Source organism: Crotalus tigris, unplaced genomic scaffold (assembly GCF_016545835.1).
Source record: "Crotalus tigris isolate CLP2741 ecotype Arizona unplaced genomic scaffold, ASM1654583v1 scf7180000024472.5447098, whole genome shotgun sequence".
NCBI classification, from domain to species: domain Eukaryota; kingdom Metazoa; phylum Chordata; class Lepidosauria; order Squamata; family Viperidae; genus Crotalus; species Crotalus tigris.
The window spans coordinates 2917023-2935973 of NW_024100643.1; the positions used below are offsets into that span (position 1 = coordinate 2917023).

Genomic DNA, 18951 nt, shown 5'->3' on the forward strand with positions numbered 1-18951 from the left:
AATTGAATTAATCTCAAAAATATTTTTTTAAAAAACACAAGTTTGAATTTGAAATCCACTTACTTCTTCTTGAGAAAGAAGTTGATGATTTGACCCCACAGGATGGAATTATGCCTAGAGAATGAAAGAGGATAGGCCTTTCAGACATGCAAGCATTTTACTTCCCAAGTTTGATTATTCTTAAATTGTGAGTTGGCAAAGTAGGCAAGAGTTAAGTCAATGATATTCCTGAAAAATGTAATAAACTTCAAGAACGTTTATATTCTTTTCCTACACTTAACATCAATAAGTTATACTCACTCACACAGAGAAATAGACAGAATATCTGTTATCTATTATTTATTTTAGCTTTATATACTTGTTCCCAAAGAAGCCTAGAAATATATATATATATATATATATATATATATATGTATGTATGTATGTATGTATGTATGTATGTATGTCATAAAAACCAGTCATATAATTGACCGCCACTGTGCAAACTTTTATTTTTAATGAGTTTAATGGATTTCCAGATAAAGGAGGGACATAAACTCCTTGGAAGAATAAATGAGTAAGTAGTAGCAAATGCAATAAATATCTGTTTTATGCTGCTCCCCATTCAGTGTCCCTAGTCTGGGAACTGCTCAGAAACAGCAGCAAAGATGTTATGGCTTCTCTATTTCATACAATGACTGAATGTGGGAATGACTGACTGAATGACTGAAAGGATGGCATAGAATGAGGTAGAGGTAAGGAAAACACAGAGAAGCACACTTACGTCCTGTGCTTATAACTTACTGGTGTTCAGCTCTTTATTGCTTCATTTTTGATTCTGCCACTTGGTTTTCTCCAGAGCAACTCCATTAAATCTAGAAAACCATGTCAGTCTAAGTTTAAGGTTGCTCTAAGTCATTTATTACAGGGTTTTTTAATGCTGTTTTTTATCCCAATCATGCACCACACATTTCTACCTCCATTCCCTTAAGGAGAAATAAATTGCCCTGAGGTCAATGAATCTTAATTCCAAGCTGTTGTTTTTTGGGCTGGGATGTGTTTATGCATCTATCTAGGTTTCACATTAACCAACAGTTTTCTGGCCCATTTTTTTCTTGCTTTACTGGAAAATTCTTCAAGGCTGTTTGATCTGGGCATTCATCAGCATACCTAAGGCTAATTAGAATCTAGGCATCTATAATAAACTGGAAAAGTGCCGAAACCAAGAGTTAATTTTTAATTGCAAAGATGAAGCATTGCAAAATGGCCAATGTTTAACAGACTTTCATTGTGAGACATGATTTAGGAGTTTGGGGTTAAGTCATCCTTTCAAATATGCTTCCACTCAGGCTTCCTATTTTAAAGCCTTAGCCATTGGTATGCAATAGAAATTAGACAAACTTACAAAGGAGGAAATAAATGCAGACTGCAATTGTATATTTAATGCTTAAAATATAATTCTTCTCCCCCACCTTTGCCTGGAATAGTACATTATAACTTTTCACATTTCTTTTTTTCTTCTGAAGAGAAGCACTTCTCCAGATTCAAAATCTGATCTTTGAGATGCTGCATATATTAAGATATAATCCAACTCTAGAGATCTTTAGTATTGCAGTGAAGCTGTATTGAAGTCATTTTGACTTGTGGCCCTTTGAGAAGTTGCCAGCTAAACAATTCCAATTAAGATTTTAAAAAATGATTAGAAAATACTCCCACAATCATGCCCCCCCCATTTGTCTTCTAACTGGAGAAAAACAATACATGAATTAAAGAAGCAGCTACCCCATTAATATCAATTTCTATCAATGAAAACTTTGGTTCTTCATCAAGTTGATGATTTATGATTAAATCGATTAAATTACAGAGAGTTAAGGGTTTCATGGTTTCCTCTTGGATTTCATCTGTCATCACATCATGGAAGATTTTGAAAGAAGAGATACATTGAGCAAGTTGGGTTGCCATTCTCTTACAATATAGTCTGGCTTTGCCAGTGGAAATATTAAACACCAAGGTAGTTTGAAGGTTTGATGGTTTGTTTTATTTTTAAGTAATAAGGGATGTTTATAGATAATATAGCATTTCAAGATCCTCATTCTTATAACTGCTATTCTCAGCCCAGAATACAAATGTACTGTCAGCCTTGATGACTTGATCCATTTAACAATTCTGACTTTTTGTTTTGATTTGACCCTTCAGCTGTAATTATTCATTTAATTAGCTCATTTTTTAAAATGAAACTCTGGTTTTCAGGACAGTCTAACTTGACAAAAGGAAAACTTTTTTGTTCCCAAATATAGAAAACATAATCTTCAAGAAGCAATTGGAAGAAAAAAAGAAAGAAAGAAAGAAAGAAAGAAAGAAAGAAAGAAAGAAAGAAAGAGGGGAAAAGAAGAAACCCTCATGGCAAGTGGAACATAAGAGTTTTCTATACTTGATATAACAGCATTGCAATATTTCAAAAAATATAGGATTATCCAGTTGTAAAGAAAATTATATGGATTTAAGTTGTCAGTCAATTTATTATGGTCCTTAGCAAATTCCAGCAATTCCAGCTCTCAGCTGGGTTGATCTGGAGCAAAATGCCTGGTCTTGTTCCCTCATAATTTTATAAGTAACTTTCCTGCTAGGAAATCTTACACAAATCAATGAAACTGACTTCTCATAGGCATAGGACTGGAGTATCAATGCCTCCCTTATAGGTTGATCCCAGGTATAGAAAAAGACAGGCTGCCATTCCCAAATATTCATAGGTCAAATTAATTCCTACAAATTATAAGGTATAAAGAAAGGAGCAAACACTATGCTAGTAAAGTGTTCCCACATCTAAAAGGCTAAATGGATCACTTATGTATTGGTCACCAAGCCAACTTTGTCTTCTTTTCTTGTCCCTTCTGGCTTTACAAATCAGGAATATATTTGTTAACCACAAATAGCAAACACAAAAAAAGAGTAATGTGATGGAGAGAAGGAAGAGATTCGGATTCGATCTTCTAGGAAACAGACTAGCCGCGACAGGAACCACCTCAAACAAACACAACTTTCTCATCGCTATAAATCACATCCCTCTGTTTAACAAGCGGACTTTCTCCTCCCAGAAAGAAGCGTTTGTACTTTTCCCTTTCAAACACCCTAGAGGCGTTAAACCTTTAACAAATGTGGTCCGAGAGGGATGACGGGGGTGGGGGCATCCACTTTCGAAAAAGCAACCTGCCTCCCACGTATTTTATTTATATTGGAAGCCCCTATTCAAACGTTATTAGTCGATCATTAATATTACATTTAATATATGACCAGTTCCAGTTTGTTCACATCAAAAGACTGGATTAGGCTCTGTTTTGTTTTGTTTTTCTGGCGGGGAGGGGGGGAATGGTTTGTAGAATTCAGGTCGACCAATCGACATCTTCCCAAGCTTTGTCAGAGCTATTAATTAAATCTCCGCGGCCCGAGCATCTGCCAGGCTCAGACGAAGCTGTTTCGGATTGAAGCTTTCTTATTAAATTCGGTTTTTCTTTTAATTTCTATTAAACCTTCTTACCTGTAAAAATGCTCAACGTAACGATTTTCCGTGGAGAGGAAAAAGCGGCCCAAAGCTTCAGAAGGATTCAAAGAAAGCGAAGCGGGAAGAAAGAGCGAGGCTGCGCGAATAGAGCTCCGTAGATGTTGCGGCTAAACTCTTACAGTGGAGCTTGTGGCTTGGGGAGTTTTGATTCCTACCGCACGGATGCGTTTTTTTTCCCCCAAGTTGGGGTGAGAGGGTTCCTTTTTACATTCCAATAATTTTAAAAATGCAATAATTTCCGAAATGCCAAGGGAAGCCCAGTTTTTATCAGTACTGGGATGAAAACAAGAAGGACTTTAAAAATCTTCCCACTTCCATCGGAGAAGGGGCGAAAGACCTATCGCTCTAGGTAGTGCTGGTTCTCTGCATAAAGACTTTAAAACAAGAAAGGGATTCTACAGAATGACAAGAGGTGCCAGAGAGAAAAGAACCAAATGGGTTATGGTTTAAGAGACCAGCAGGAACTGGCTGGTTCTCAACGTCAAGATACGAAATTAATTCCATATGTCTTTCTTTCTTTCTTTTCTTTCTTTCTTTCTTTCTTTCTTTCTTTCTTTCTTTCTTTCTTTCTTTCTTTCTTTCTTTCTTCGTGTTTATGATTTGTTTAAATTGATGTCAATGAAAAGTGAAGAATAATCCAGCTTTCATTTTTTGTAACTAACAGTAATAATGACAACAAAAACAACTAGAAGGAAACAGATTTAGAAAAAATGCAGCATGCTCTTGTTTTAGACAACCGATCTTGCTGGTTTATGTTTCATCAAGGAAAGGTAGGGCCATGAGCAAAAGGAAAACCTCATGCCATGACATTTTAATGTGGTCATTAGCAAACTATCGATCTGCTGAAGCATGCATACCTACCTACACGGTGTCATTTTCTCTCTTTTTATATCTGTGAACAGTGCAGAGGCTTCCTTTTTTAAATTCTATCCATTTATCCAACACCCACTATAATGATTTTCATAGCTTCCTTTTTGGAATCAGTTTTTCCATTCTGTGGGATGCACAAGATATTATTGTATGGAATCAATTAAGTACTTCTTCTTCCACTGGCCTTCCTTTTGTGTTATTTATCACCATTTCTATCTTTTATTTTAGCTAAGAAATATGAATATCCCTCCCTCCCTCCCACCCTTCCTTCCTTCCTTCCTTCCTTCCTTCCTTCCTTCCTTCCTTCCTTTGATTAACTTTGAAATCAATCTGGAATTAGGGTTCAAATGGGCTTGCTTCAGATGTTAGTCTTTGGGTGGTAATACACCAAAGACAAAGGAAGAGATTCATGTGCAGTCTGCGATCTGAAGGCCAACCTCCCATCTTCAACCTCTGCTCTCGGCAGCTGCCTGCAGCTGGCGCTGACTCCCCAAGAGCTCAGAGGTGGTGGTCTCCTAACAAAGAGCTCTCCTGGTTTTGTAGAGCTGGGCTGCTTTAGTCTGCCATTTTACTACATCAGTTCCCCTCCCTATAGTGCCCCAAATTTGGAACCCATCCCAAGTTAATCTGGTTCAAGTCCTTTTGATTAGTGAATGGGTCATTTGTTACTCTCTCTCCCTCCCTCTCTCCCTCTTTCTCCCTCTCTCTCTTTCTCCCTCTCCCTCTCCCCCCCCTTTCATCTGGAAATGAAATGCAAACAGTAGACCTCACTGTTCCTAAGAAAATGAATCCCTCTTAAAAAAGAGAGCAATGTAATAGGAGAGCAATGTAAACCTACTTTTAAAAAAAGTTTCTGTTTAAAAAGTATTGTTCTCAAAGGCTGCTTCACTGAAGGAAATGCTGTCTTTTAATATATGTTTTACTTTCTTGTACATGTACTTTGGATTGTCTGCTCAATGCTCAATGTTGGATAACACATATCATGTTTTAATACTCATATTGGGTACATTATTATTTAGTTTTCCTAAATACAAATGCTCCAGGATTAAAGCAAATCGACCAGGGATTTCAACACTTACTTGTCTGCTTCTGTTACTAATTCAGCAATGCCTTTCATTCATTTCTTCTCTCCTTATTCTTTAATAAATCCCATTCAAGTGGGCTTATTGCAAAGCAAGGATACTTTTATCTTCAGGATTCCATTAAAGAATACTTACTTCTGCAACTATTAACAAATTCATTATTCCCCTAAAAAACGTTCAATCAGTCAAGACTTTGTGAATATATGATCCCAAAGCAAAGCACCCCAGGGTGTTTTAATGTTGGTAGGAAGGACTCAGTGAAGCAATCTCCTGCACAAAGTTTGTAGAACTGAATGGGAATTATTTAACTTGATGAAGCTTGCCTACAAGAACTTCCCGCTGAATTGTATTCAACATACTCTGGGTCATGGCCTTACATCTGAAACTTGGTAACTCATTCTAAGATACACTAACTTCAATTCTTCTGGTTTAAAAAGGCGTACTGTAATATGAAAATAACTTTATCACTTTATATGAAGCAGAGCAATTTTGCTTTTCTCTGTTAATATTCCTTTGGCTTCATCAGCACTTTTTCAACCAGTTGCAACATTAAATTAACCTACCTGTGAGTAAGTCTTACTAAAGTTAATGGATTTATTTCTAAGAAGGTTCACAGAATTTAATATCTGACTTGGAAATGCATCTTTAACTATCTTCTTTTCTGCTTTGCTTTTGTGCAAAGAACCGCTCATGGAATCCTATCCAAAGAATAAAAGAATGGTTCCTTGGGCTTTTACACCAATGCTACATTTATTATAGGGCAGAAATAGTGCTAATTTACAGGGTGAAGTACATAGATCTCAGGTGACCAAATTGCTACTTGGACTACTTAGTCATTGCAGTATTAAATAATCTTTACTTGGTTGTAATGACCATTAATATGAAATCATCCCATTGTCATTGGACTAAATTGTCAGACCACGATTTCCTGAATAGAGTAAATTGAGTAGACTCCTTTGAATCCCTTGTTATTTTCTGATTGGAGATGTAGGTCTCATAGTTACTTAGATGTAAGCTATCTGAAAGTCAGAAGATTTGGAAATATTTGCACACATCTAAGGAGAAATATACACTTGCATCTAATACTAAAGCCCAACCTTATTTTACTGTATTTATTTTGGATTACTCCTTGTTTGTTTAGTCTCTAAGAAAAATGCCTCTCTTACCAAGTTTCTTAGTTTGCCTACAAAACTGTTTGTGGGCACACAAAGAATGAGAACTGGGTAGAATTATAGTTGTCAGGTATGAACTATGTCTGCTCTCACCACTTTATTCTGGCTTGTGGTTGTGTTTGGGTTGGCTTTAGTGAGGCTCTGAAGCACAGGAGTTCCTCTTAAGCTAGGGTCTAGGGTTTCCAAATGCTAATGATAGTACATTCTAGTACTTTAAGTTGTACTGTAATCCAGAAATATTTGATGGATCAACCTTGCCAGGGTACTTGGACCTTAAAATATATTTGTAGACTTTGAAAACAAGGAGGACAAACTGAGGCATATATTGCTAGAATCTCTGGCAAATTATCTCAAAGGAATTGTTTCCTATGGATTTGTAAAGTGGCTTATGTCCTTTGAAACTTAAAACAGTTGTTATTGCTGCAACTCCCTTACTCAAGTTCTTCTTCCTTTTAGGCAGTGAGTTTCAGACATTTTCCTACTGTTCCCCATAGGTTATCAGGCAGTAAGGCAAATTGTTGTTGAATTACCTACCCTTGACTTTATTTTAATATAAAACTCAAGGGTCCTTAACATAATAGAGAACCACATATTGAAACAAAAGAAAAACACTTGCCACGTTTTGAGAAGCTTATGTTTCTAATATTCTGTTTTTGTCCCAATGCTTCTCCAAGTGCAATAAGGTGGCATATGTGATTCTCAGCACAGAACCTATTTTATTCTCAGAATAAGATTGAAGAACAAAGGCTGACCCAAGGCTATCTAGATCAGTGGTTCTCAATCTCAGCAGTTTTAAGTTATGTGAACTTCAACTCCTAGAATTCCTATCCTCCCCCCCCCCAGCATGTTGGCTAGGGAATTCTGAGAGTTGAAGTTCACACAGCTTAAGGTTGAGAAACACAGACCAAGTAGGAATCTTACCTCCCCGTTGCAGACTTGTCCTAGCTCTCTTATAAGATCAAATTCTTTGATCTAGGTAAGAGAAAGATGGTTTAAGGAGGAGTAAAGGAATATTTATTTGCACTGCTTCTTGTTTCTAGTTTATCAAAATATGCTTACACTGTTAATTCAATTCTTAGGAGAAGAAGGTATACTATCCTTGTTCTTTGAGTCTAAGAAACAAATATTGATTATAAATAAATCTGGAGAAGAATTACAACACAATTACCTTTGTTTTAATGTGATGACTAAATGTAAGGCTGACATTTCAAAATCATTTATAATATAATCCTATATAAATAGTTAGAAATAATCCTATTTGTCTTATTGGGGCATCAGTCTGTAAAGCATTGTAATCTTAGCTGTTGAAAAAGTGCTTTGGATATTAAATGAGGTTTGCTTCAAAATTAAATGGACATAGAATTAATCCAAGAAATCCAATAGGAATAAAAAAATGATGCAAAGAAAACATTGTTTTTTTCTTTCAGTAGTTTGCTCTGCCAATTTAGTTTCAGTTTGGTTGCTATTTCAGACCATAGTTAAGAGGAAAATTATCATGAACAGGTAACCCTGTCCAAATGAAGGTTGCAGGTTTTCCAAGAATATCAAAAGGGGAAAATTGAATGCTTCCATAAGAAAAATTCATGGGGAAAAGCCCCTACACTGAAGGATTATTTTCAATAATGTTTAAGTGATAAATATGAATGCTAAAGTGCTGTTGATAGAAAAAGAAATTTGGACTGAACTCTGAATCTTAACAACAAATATGGATGTCTGCTTGTATGCATCAATGGAAGAAGTAATCAATAAACTAGGAAGTATGTGAAATAGTATATATCTCATTTCTATGTTGAACTTCTGTAACAATACTGCTAATTTAGCAGGATATTGGAGATCAACCAAGCTAATAAAAAAGTATGCACCTATAACACAAAGGAAGATGTTAACGATTTTACAGATTTTGTTACAGTTTGCAGAAAAGTACTTCAGCAGCAAAGTTATTGTAGTGTCCGATCAATAAATAAACCAATAATTAACACAAATAGGGGAATGTGTTATGATTTAATGAAGCAGGATAGCCAGCAAATACAAAGATATCAGTTAGAATAAACCCCAGCGAGTCTTTTATGGGGGATGGAAAGGAGGCAATGTCAATTCCCCCAGGAAAATGATATCAGAAGGAAAAACTGATACAAAGGAATGAGGGTGGGAAATAGATTTATAATTGGGGGGTGGTTGTGTTGGAAAGAACTGAAAAGGGGAAGGACTAGCCTCTCTGCACCCCTACCACGGATGCTTGTGTTATTCATCTTACTGCCTCATTTTGTCATAGGCACCATGCATTTTCTGCACCTTCTGCACCTTTTCAGAATTTGCCTAGCTTCCATTTCAGAAACATTTTAGCCACAATCCAGCAGAGATATTTTTGCCCTAATCCCAGAAAATAAAGGGACCAATATGAGTTTTTGCTTGGAAATCAAGAGAAAAACTCCTTGAAGTATTTTCCCAAATTGCCCAGGCTTGATGAGTTTGGGTTTCTATTTGCTGCAAGAACTTTGGAAAGGAGAAAAATGTTTCAACCCTCATTCCCATCACCCCAATTCTTCTACAGCCCATTCACACCTCTCCTTTTTCATAATAGAAGTCGAATGCCCCCAAATCCTGAGAAGAACTGGACTTGGTCCCTGTATTATGCAAGAATTCCTGCAGAATTAGAAAGGGCAATTAATCAAGCCACATTACTTTGCACTTTTAAAATAGACCTTACATACAGGATTGGACCTTCTGGGGTAAATCTCATTGAATTTGTGAATTCCACAAAGTCAATTCTAAGTAGACATGCATAGGATTGTACCATAAATAGTTTTTCTTTTTCTTCTTGATCCTTTATTTTTTTCTTAGTTCTCTTCCTTTTTACCTGGCTTGCTTATTCACAAATCCAAATATTACCTTGAAACAATAAGGTAGGAAGGAAAGTACTTTCTTGTTATTATTCCTGGCTAATGGAAGTCACCAGGTTGACAGAATGGCCTAATCTAGGGGCTTGTCCTAGCAGTCAAGAGTAAAATAGCACCATTCGGGCAATAGGTGAGCAAAGCAACTCGGGGCTCAGCTTTCTTCTTCCTTCCAGTAAGTGGTTGCTCAGCCGGCTTTCTAGTTCTGGCCTTGCTTGTGTTGGCAACATACTTCCCATCGAAGGACTCTGCCCAAACTTTCACCTTTCCCCGTTTGAGTTCTTTGAGGAATGGCCAGCTCCTTGAGTCAGCCAGCAAGCTGAAAGGTCACTGGTGGGTTCTGCCACTTTCTCCTCTGAGCTGGACCAGCCTCGCTCTGGGGCTGCCTTTCTGCATTTCAAAGAGGGATTTTAAGTTCCTACTCTTTTCCCTCTGCATTCACTGCCCAGAATAGTTTTCAAGGACTATATAAATTTCAAGGACTATATACTTTGTCTACCAGTGGAGCCTGGAAAAGTGCTACGCAGAAGCCATCCCCCCCCCCACGACCCGTCCCCAATTCCTTTCCACAAAGCCAGGGAAAAGAAAGCAAGGCAGGAGAGAATTTACCGGCAACATTCAGGAGGCTTTCCGGTTTGCATGAGTCCAGTGAACCAGGCCCTACGAGAACCGCCTGCTTTCACAGTGCACATGTGTATGCATTGGCTGTTCAGGAGGAAGTCCTAGCAAGTTTAAGGAGTCTTACTCTCAGGTAAGTGAGCAGAGGTTAGTGACCTCAGTCCCATTAGCATATTGTTCAGGCGCCCAATCCTGGGAATTTCAAGGGAAAGTCTCTTGAAATTCGCCCATTTATCAAACCTTTTGATCTGCGACATATCTCTAGTTGGCATCGAAGTTCCGCTTTGTCTTGATTCCTCATCCCACCCCAACCTCCGAGCTATAGCACTACGTTATTATAGAGGCCATCCTTATTAAAGAGTCCCCAATACGAGTCCTGTGCTGTCCGAGCATCGCTGTTCTGCAGCGCAGAAATGAACAATCCCTATGGGCAAATATCCTTAAATAAAGGGAGAAAAAATATTCTTGTCGGTACATGTTTTATAAACTGGACGCGAGGGAGGAGGGAAGGCCTCCGGTGCAAAGTTCATGCTAGGCTTTCCATTGTCGTCTCAACGCGGGGTCTCTATCCGGATTTGGAAAGGCACTAGGTCTATTGTTCTGCCGGAGCCTCGAATGAGGAATTAAACAACGCACACGCGGGCGCGCGCGCGCACACACACACACGTACATAGAAATATACCCGGCTCATTCCAGTATATTAAACCAATCTTCCCAGCCTTTTAGGTGTAAGTTTTAGTACATTTCACATACTGGCAGATGCTTCCATCCCAGCTAGTTTGCCATTGTCTTTTCCGGATAAATTGTCGCTTTGACATTAAGAGTTCTTTAAGCCCTTTGTCTGATTTCTCAAGTCAGATTTTTCAAAGTGCTTAGGCACAATCTAAGGAGATCTTCCCCAGACTTTTAAGTAAATTGGAGACATTTATTATCAAACCGGAAAACCTCGCCGTGGATTGGGCCCCTCGTCTTTCTTGCACAGATAGCAGAATTTAACCCGGGCAGCCAAACCCCTACCTATCTCCCCCTTCCATTCCCCGCTGATCCCGTCTTGTTTTTTAAAAAAAATTCTAAGAATTGGCAAAGAAAATTTCTCTCCCCAAGATTTCAGATTGCTACTTAATGTTAGGTTTCCATGATTCCTGAATTGCTCAAAATGTATACAAATCTCTTCTTAATTGGTAATCACAGTTGCTTTAATTTAAGATTCCCAGCTATACAGTTTTCACATTAAGCTTTAATATATTACAGTAAATCGTCTGAAATAATCAACTGGGGGGAAAGATGGAGAAGGAAGGAGAGGGAGAGAGAAAGAGAGAGAGAGAGAAAGATTCTGAAAGATCACACATCATTTTCATTTGAGAAATGATTTACTTCGGACAGTGCTATAAACAACACAACCCTCTCCCAAAGATACATACACACACAATGGGAGAAGGTTTGTTGCTGCTGACATGTTTATTGTAATAAATCAATGAGAGAGAGAAATGACAAAAAGAAAAGGTTTGAGGATATGTGTGCATATACTCTCTCTCTCTCTTACTCTCTCTCTCTCTCTCTCTCTCTCTCTCACACACACACACACACACACACACACACGCTCACACAATGAATGCCTACATGGATATAAATATACACACCACCACGGGTGAAGAGAAATGGGAGAAAATGAAGATGGCTATTTGTCACATTTTACGACAATAACATTAATAACAAACAATAAATTTACATGGACATACAGACTGAGAGGCAAGAAGAGATCTCCCGCTACTTACAATAAGTCCAGCCCTCGGCGTGGCTTCTTGCTTCCTGAGAAATGTTTTATTGCAGAGCGCTCTCTCTCTCTCTCTCTCTCTCTCTCTCTCTCTCTCTCTTTCTTTCACACACACTTTCTCTCTCTCTCTTCCCCCCACCTCTGGAATACGCTTTTGTGTTTGTGTGTGTGTGTGTGTGTGTGTGTGTGTATGTGTATGTGCACAAGAGAGAGAGAGAGGGAGGGAGGGAGGGAGGGAGGGACGGGATAGGGTTTTTTTTAAAGGACAGTTGAATTTCACGTCAGACACAAGGAGTCCATGTCTGCGATTTTCCTGACGAATACATATCTATTCTGCAACCTCTGCATTAATTATTTAATGAATCACATGACTTGGGGAGGCATGGGGGTTCTCTTTCCTTAGCTCTCCCTCTCCTTCCCTCCCCCCCCCATTTTCTAGCCACAGAAAGGGCCGTTGTGACCTTCTCCTGGAAAGCTGAAGTTGTCCTTTTGTCTATACACATACATACACTCCCACCATTTCTTTCACCATATACATGAATACTTATTCATACATAAGTATGCATTTCTGGGTATACACATCAGTCCATTTATTTTGTAGAAATATATGAAGGGGAATGTAGCATTAAGCAAACCAATGGGAGGGCTTCATTAGAAAGACACGTGTTACAAATAACATATCCATAAGTTTAAGCAGATAGGGAAATGCACATTTAGGCACCTTTTGCTCAATACTCTCAAGAGCTCACAAACCTTTAAAAAAAGATATTCCATTTCTTTTCTTATATCTTTTTCATCCTACATTATTTTATTAATTTTTCATTCCTTTGTTCTCATTTTCTCTTTCGATATGCTCCCTTATGCTGAGTGCTCTCACCTTTCCCCATTGGTCATAACACTAATACTAAGTATTCCAGAAGGATTTAATCTATTGTCTACACAAAGTCAGTATTAAATAATAACAGCAACAATGATAATTGTAAGTATAGACTGACAGGTTTAAACCCACACAGGAATTGTATTTATTAGAAGAGTCTATAGAACAAATGATCCTCCATGTTAAAGCATACCTATGTATCTGTGCAAATACCTGAAAACAATTGTATTATGCATATAATAAGAAATACAAGAAAGGACAGTTCTCTTTTATACAGGATCAAGGTTATTATTTTTAAAAATATTCCCTCCACGCCTCTTATTACAGATGGTAAGACATTAATGATATCTTTTATCCAAACAATAGGCTTTATAGCAGCCAGGGAACTAGAGGTGTAAGTAGGCAGTAAAATCAAATCAAACAAAGGTGCAGGGGTATGTGGGTGGGGGGTGGAAATAAAGCCTTTCTCTGTAAGAAAGAAAAAATATCTCTCTCTCTGTGTGTATGCGCATATGCATGTGCATGCAAGTGCCTGGGTATATCTGTGATAAACACACAAATGACACTTTGACAACTGAGTTCCATTTTCTCTCTGGTTGGTAAATGCTTTTGACAAAGGTAACTTGCAGTAATTCTCTGAAATGCATTTTAGGCAGGACTTAATAAAAGATTGAGAAAACACTTTGGTCTTAAGGTCTGTATAGCAAAAGGATCATGAAAAGCACAAGATGTTTCATGATAGCTACCATCACTGGTTCTACTGAAGGAAGCCTTATGTTGACAGTGGAACAGGGGGAGTTCATTGCTTATTTTGAATCATAAATAGGCATTGTTTTTTTGTTTTGTTTTGTTTTTAGACAATATTCAGGTTGAAAGAATATAGAAAATAATGGTTGGGTCATGAAAACCTCCCTTCTATTTGCATAGAAACATGTTAATCCAAGAACGCTTTGCCATATACATAAATATCCTGGTTCAATTTGGGTTAAATATTATTGTGGTTTTCACTCAATCATACCGCCAAGAAAAAGTCAGTGATGTAGCGAATTGTAATTCCTAATCCACTTTTATTAATCTATCAATTGCCACTCATTCTAAAATATTTTGATGTGGGAAATAAAATTCAAAGAGAAATCCAGTTTTGACTTGAGAAGTAAAGTAAACCAATTATTTTTTTAAAAAAAACCCGCAGTAGGGATTTTAAAGTATTAAATTGACCTCAGAATACAATATAAGAAAGAAGGAAGGAAGTTATAAGAAATGAAAAAGAACAAGAAAAAATCAAGAAAAGATTCTATAATCTTTGTACAACAAAGGAAGAAAAAAATCTAACTGCTTCTCCCTCCCTCCTTCCTCCCTCTGTCTTTCTTTTTTAAAAAAGGAGCAACTTTGATTTAAAAAGACTTTCTGTCTTTTACAGTTCAAAGGAAGAGAAGAGTCTTTGCTTCACCCTGGTAGGTGTGAGAAACCAAGAGGATTTTTCTCTCTCTGAAGATAAAATGAACATTTATATAGGGGAAAAGGCAGATTGATTTACGAATTTAAACACACTTGTTTTATTGGGGATCATAAATCTGTCAAGGAGACTACTGATCAAACTGAGAGGGTTCCTAAACTCCACTCTCTGGCTAGCCTCAACTACCCACCTCTTTCTCTCTCCCTAAAAGGGACCTTTACCAGATAGAAAGAAAAAAGAAAAGAAAAGAAAGAAAGAAAGAAAGAAAGAAAGAAAGAAAGAAAGAAAGAAAGAAAGAAAGAAAGAAAGAGGGACCATGACATAGGTAATGAAGAAAGAGAAAACACATGCTTTGGGCTTGGTTTGAAGCAAATATATGCACACAGGAAACAGGGCTGAGTGCAGACACCCACCTACTTTATTTCCAACTTTGAATGCACCTCTGAATGTGTTGAGCTATAACCCCATCATTCCCAAAGTAAATGGAGATAGTAGTAATTTAGTAAAACACATGCAAAAGCGGTGTGTGTGTGTGTGTGTGTGTGTGTGTTTGTGAAATAAAACTACATGGCAGAAAGGGGAGAGAGTGTCAGTGTCCTTGGCCTGACCACCAAAGATTCATGGCTCCAGACTGGTAGGCCCCCAATTGCTGCATCTAGAAAATTTTCTTTCTGGAATTATGAGTAAAGCACAGGGAGACTCTGACCCTTCTGGAGGATTCAGGGACATATTTTTACACATGCATTGGCTAGCTAGTTTTCTTGGTGTGACAAAAGACAAGCATAAGATGTGCCTGGAGAAAGAAGGGCTGTATGTGTGTGTATATTTGTTTGTATGTGTAAGAGAGAGAAAGAGAGTGGGTAGAGGACATATACAATGTTCTCTCTCTTTCATTGATCAGTTTTCCTACATATTCTAGCTTGCCTCAATTGCCTTTCCCCCAGAAGTCTTGGGCTATAATTCCCACCATTTGTATTTTCAAAACATCTGGAAGGTGGCCTGGGGTTTTCTTGTTTTAATTTTTTTTTATTTCCCTACTCAACAAAATACATTTAGCAAAAAAAAATCCTTTATTAATCACTACTTATCTGGAAGTTAGCTTTCCTTGCCAATGCCAACTTGGGGATATGGAGGAAGGGGGGAGCCTTGTGGATGATCTTTAAAGAATATTTTAGGTAGCCCAAAGCAAACAGCAGTTTTGGTCATGGTTTTGAAGTGCCTAGATGGAATTGTGCAGACTGTAACCCTATAGTTCCTTGGCTTTTACTTAGGTAGGTTTAAATGGCCTTAGATTAGTTTAAAACTATCAGTTTTGGTGTCTCAATTGGCAAAGATTAGTCTACAGCCTGCTTGTGTTTTATGGGAAATTTTTCATGGATTTCCATCATTATAGCTCTCACTTGGCCTTGCAGGTTGGAAGGGATAAGATCCCCTATTGATTTGATTTATTCAGTCTCCTTTGAAAAATATGGGCCTTTACTACTTTCCGTGCCTCCTATAGCTAGTATCAGAAATAACATAAACATGCTATATTTCATGCGTAAATATATACCTGAATTCTTTTCAGAATTCTCCAAACATTACAAGCATTTCTGAATTGACATTCCACAATTTCATTAGAGAAGAAAAAGAAAGAAAAGAAAAAAAAAACAGAAAAAATGGACAACTAGGGAAAGAAAGACAAAAGATGGTAAGACAACTATTTTAGTCTCCAGGCTATCTTCAGTAGTCAAGAAATATATTTATCAAACTCTGGACTACCAAAGCTTTTTTAGGCAGAAGGGAGAGAATGAATTGTTAGAACATTTGACAAATATTGGAGGTAATCTTTCTTAAAAAGAATGAGGAAAACAGAGAAAGGAGGATAAAAACCTTCCCTTTACATTTTAGTTTGGTAAATCTAAGGGGGTTATGAAGGACATCTAGTCATAAAATACTGCCTGTTGTTCTTGCAGGGAAGAAAAAAGTGAGAGAATCAACCCAGAAGCAAGGCTAAGCCACAGCACTGCTACTTCTACAACCATCATTGTGATTTTTTTTGCCATCTCTGATGATGACAAAGTAATATCCAGTGTACTTTGGGAGAGAGAAATTGTCTCTATTCATAATTAAATCCAAGTAGACCAAAGTAAAATAAGAGCACATTAAATTAATTTCTATCAATCAAACTAGCTTAACTTTTCCCCAATTCTCATTCATTGTAGGGGAGCACTTCTCTTGGGATTCTGCCCTCAGCAGCAAAGTCTACCAAAAAAGAAACTTCAGACAGCCTAATTCAGCTAGAAGAAACATTAACAAGGTCTACAAGAAGCAGAAGAAAATCTGGTGGTGAGAAAGGTGTTGTGAAATGGCTGTTTTCAGATTGGCCTCCAGAGTTGGATTTAACCGAGCCCTGCTTCTGTGTGAGCCATGCTACATGGCACAATGTCCAGTCCTGAAAAGGTCAAGGGGTTTGGAGAGGTCATTCTGTAGTTGCAATACCAGGCTAATCATTCAGAAAATGTGTCCCTTGGATGAACTCAGCACTCACTCTGCAGCTCACCAGGGTCAAATTTTAACTGCGTTTGTTTAATATAAGTCTTACCCTTGAAATGTAGATGGATAGATGAAAGATAGATCGATGAAAGATAGATAGATAGATAGATAGATAGATAGATAGATAGATAGATAGATAGATAGACAGACAGATAGAAGATAGGCAAAAATCTGTTGCTGGTGTCTCTGCTAACAAATGTTAACAACTTCATATAAAACATACCAGACATATGCATTTTAGAAGCAATTTACCAGCGCCTCTTTTTCACCAAACTGCATTTATGAAATATATTATCTTAGACCATGGAAAAAAATATTTCTAGGAAGCACAAAATCTATAGTGAAACAGATAGGGAGTTTCTTCATTCCGATGCCTTCTGTCTCTTATCAGTTCTACCAAAATCAAGAAAACTGCATTAAAATTAAAATAAACCTTGCACAGAAAATTAAGTTCGAGAACTCTCACATAATCAGGAAACAAATTAAAAATACTGTGTTCGTTCCTTTGTTATTTTGGTGAAAATAAAAACTCTGCCTTCATCCAGAACTGCAAATTCTATTAAAACACTTACAGGGAAGTAAGACCATAGTGGTCATTGCTTTAGAATAAACAAGGCTACATAGAATCCAGCTTCTTTTGCTTCACAGGATACAATTTTAAGAGAAGACATTTGACACTGTCCCTGTCCCCTTTCATTCTTAAAACCCAAGCAATATGCAGTTTCAAAAGAGCAACCCAAGCTTTAAAATAATATCTCTCTCTATATATATATATAGGTATATTATTTTACATGTATTACCTTTTTAGCTTCACAGGATTTTTTTCCAGATGTTTAAAGCTGATGGTATTCATATTTGAAGTCAAGTCTTCCATTAAAAAAAAAGTGTTCAAATTTTAATGTATATTTCAGAGAATATTATCTCCTGGAAGATATCTTAAAAGATTCAAGGCTCCCGGGTGCTCTCTTTTTTTTCCAACAGAAGGTCTGTAGAGGTTTGCTGTTGAATAACAATAGGAAAAGGATAAGTATTTGAAGAAAAGAAATGATTAATGATTTTTTCCGCATAATTCTCACATTTTTCTCAGCTCCTGTCTGCTTTCAATGCCTGTGAACTTTTGGAGGCTATAGAAATCCCCACCCTAAAATCTATTCACTCTCCTGCTTTGATTTGGTTCTATAGAAGCTACATTCTTACCAATATATGCTTTAAAGTTTTGTTTGGGATACATAGAAGGGAGAAGGACTTGGGGTAGCACTAAACAGTCTGAAGTGAACCCTCCAGTATCACAAAAATCAAGAGAAATTAAAACAATGTGGTCTAGCTACCACCAGTACTGGGGGGGGGGAAAGGATTGGGGTTGGAATTGGGGTTGGTAATCAAGCTTACAAAACATTTGTTCCACTTCAATATGGCAATAATATGAAATCAGTATGGAATGCAATTATCAGCTGCTTATTTTCTTTCTTATTTTCTTTTCAGCCTTCCTCAAGTCTGTCACTACCAGATGTGTTCTGAATATTCCCAAAATAATAAAAAAATCTACCAAATATTTGAAATGACATTGCCCTCAAGTATTAATCCGTAAGAAATATGGGATGGGGGAATTAATTAAATGTGTTGTTATAAACAGATCTTTTTTCTGTAGGTGCAGGATGCATGCACTTCCCTCTGTGCAAGCATATATAACTGTCCCAAGACTTCCTGGAGGCACCATATTTACTTATAAGTTAGTCCCATTAATTTCCATAAACAAAGGATCTGTCACAGATTTATTTATTTATTTATTTATTATATCACATTTAAAAACTCTCCATCTCACTCACAAACTGACTCTGGGTGATGATTCATAGCATTATGACTGTTTTTTGAGTTGTTCCAAAGTAGTTCTACTAAAAAGCAGTGGATTAAGTGGATAGTGCACAATGTTTAGCAACCCCAAATTTCTTAGTAAAGGATTAATAGAGGGTATGGCTTGGCACCTTTTTAATTTGATTTAGAGTAGTCTCAGCCAAATCAATGAGACCTAAGTTTGCAATTATTAACTGAGCTATCATAGAATTAAATGATTTTATATATAACTAAATTCTAATCAGGACAGGAATTTTTGCTTCAACTTTGATATGATATATATT

General features: G+C 37.2%; 1 protein-coding gene across 5 annotated transcripts in view; it reads right to left on the reverse strand.

Moving 5' to 3' along the window:
- The window catches only part of HOXB3 (homeobox B3), a 48893-nt gene that overhangs the window by 19294 nt on the left and 10648 nt on the right, over positions 1 to 18951 (reverse strand). For 3 of the 5 annotated variants that reach the window (XM_039333223.1, XM_039333218.1, XM_039333216.1), the window contains exons 2-3: positions 17617 to 17815; positions 64 to 114 (exon numbers count right to left, since the gene is read on the reverse strand). The gene's annotated coding sequence lies outside the window, so the exon portion shown is untranslated. Of the gene's footprint in view, positions 1 to 63; positions 115 to 3514; positions 4359 to 17616; positions 17816 to 18951 lie in introns of those variants that run through there. The other 2 variants (XM_039333224.1, XM_039333215.1) reach the window with 2 other exon arrangements.